Source organism: Equus quagga, chromosome 1 (genome assembly GCF_021613505.1).
Source record: "Equus quagga isolate Etosha38 chromosome 1, UCLA_HA_Equagga_1.0, whole genome shotgun sequence".
Classification (NCBI taxonomy): Eukaryota; Metazoa; Chordata; class Mammalia; order Perissodactyla; family Equidae; genus Equus; species Equus quagga.
This window is the reverse complement of record NC_060267.1, coordinates 30,050,148-30,052,219: the sequence shown is the minus strand read 5'-3', so window position 1 is coordinate 30,052,219 and position 2,072 is coordinate 30,050,148.

Genomic DNA, 2,072 nt, shown 5'->3' with positions numbered 1-2,072 from the left:
AATGAGGAAATATGTCCTCAGGTTTGTCAAAAATAGGAAAGGGTGTTAGTACTCAGCTTGTTGACAATTAAAATGCTATTGTAATGCCAAGAATATAACCTACACTTAAACCAATGCTTTAGAAAATGAGAGTTTGTGCAAGGGAATAGAGGACTCGAAGATTTTTGAAACTATTTGTGAAAAAATTCATTCTTTAAAATTTTACTTTTCATCATTTCTTCAAATCAAAGCAGTTGCCAGTTAGGCTAGAATGAATTTCAAATATTAAATAATTAAGTATTTTTCATTCAAATTCTTGATTTGGGAAACTGAATATAAACAAAACATATTCCAGTTAACTTTCACTGTAATTGATGTGATATAATCAAAAAAGAAAATTTATAAACTTTTCCCTGTTTTTGGCGTGTCATGAATATTATTTAAAAAGAATGTTGCAATTAGAGGAATTAAAAATTTATATCAAATAGCTTTTTAATCCTGGAGTGAGGGAACTCAAAAAACTTAAAAGATTAATAAATTTACATAAAATTTAAATATTTGTACATGGGGAAAAATTACCATATAGTCAAAGAAAAAAAGTCAAACTGAAAAAAATCTTGCAAAATAAAGGGATAATTTCTTTTTATTTTTTTTTTCCTTTTTGCTGAGGAAGATTTGCCCTGAGCTAACGTCCACTGCCAATCTTCCTCTTTTTTGTACGTAAGCTGCCAGCACACCATGGCCACTGACAGACGAGTGGTGTAGGTCCATACCTGGGAACCAAACCTGGGGCTGCCAAAGGGAAGTGTGCCAAACTTAACCACTAGGCCACTGGGGCTGGCCCATAAAGGGATAATTTCTTAATACGAGTAAAGAATATGAAAAGTTAATTCACCCAAAAGTATATAAATGGAAATAAGCATATAGAAAGATGCTGAACTTTATTCATACTTTATACTAAGATTATTTATAAATTTTATAGCTTTATTAATAATTTTTAATATAAATAGAATCAACCACATTTTGTCTCGATTTGATTGTAGATAAATTTGTTTAATAAAATCCAGGGTTGATGACCATGTAAGAAAAGGGAAACTCTCATGCTCTGTTATTGGGAGTATAAATTATTCTTTCCGTTAAGACACCAAGTCAACATTAGCTATTGAAATGTAAAACTTTTTTGGGGGTTCCACCTCTAGGAATTTCCGCTAACACGTATTCACACAGGGCACACAGGCGTGTATATAAGGATATTCATTCCAGCGTTATTTGTAATGGAAATAAGTCAAATGCTCATCAATAGGGAGCTGGTTAAAAAAATGATGGAACATCCATAAAATGGAATTCTGTGATGATATTACAAAGAATAAGGTTTCTTTATATATATTGACATAAAAAGATATTAACACTCAAGTGGATAAAAAGCAATTTCCAGAAGAGTAGGTAAAGTATGATTTTATTTGAGGGGCAAAAAAGAGTGTGTATAGATACACAGTCATGCACTGCCTAATGACAGGGATATGTTCTGAGAAATGTGTCATTAGATTTTGTCATTGTGCGAACATCATAGAGTGCACTTACACAAGCCTAGATGGTATAGCCTACTACATACCTGGGCTATATGGTACTAATCTTATGGGACCACCATTGTATGTGCAGTCCGTCACGGACAGAAAGGTTGTTGTGCAGCGCTTAACTATAAGTACATATATATATAGAGAGAGAGCTATATCTATAGATCTCGTTATATATATATCTTGTTGTTTGTACGTGCATAAAAAGTCATTGTAAGCAAACGTACCACAGTGTTAATCACAGTTACTTCTGAGGTTAGAAGTGAGAAAGTGGGAGGAGTGATTTTTATTTTATATAATTTTTTTCCTCTTTGAACTTTTATGAGCATCCATTACTTTTATAATACAAAGTATTTTAAGATAGAAAAACACCTATTAAACTATGTAGTGCATAGGAATACAAGCAACATTACTAAAAGAAAAAGTGTCCATATTTGTTTAACAACTGAGTTACTGAGGTAGCTGATAGCTTCTTGAACCCAAGAACCATATCTGGTTTGGCTTTAAAGCTTCCAAAAT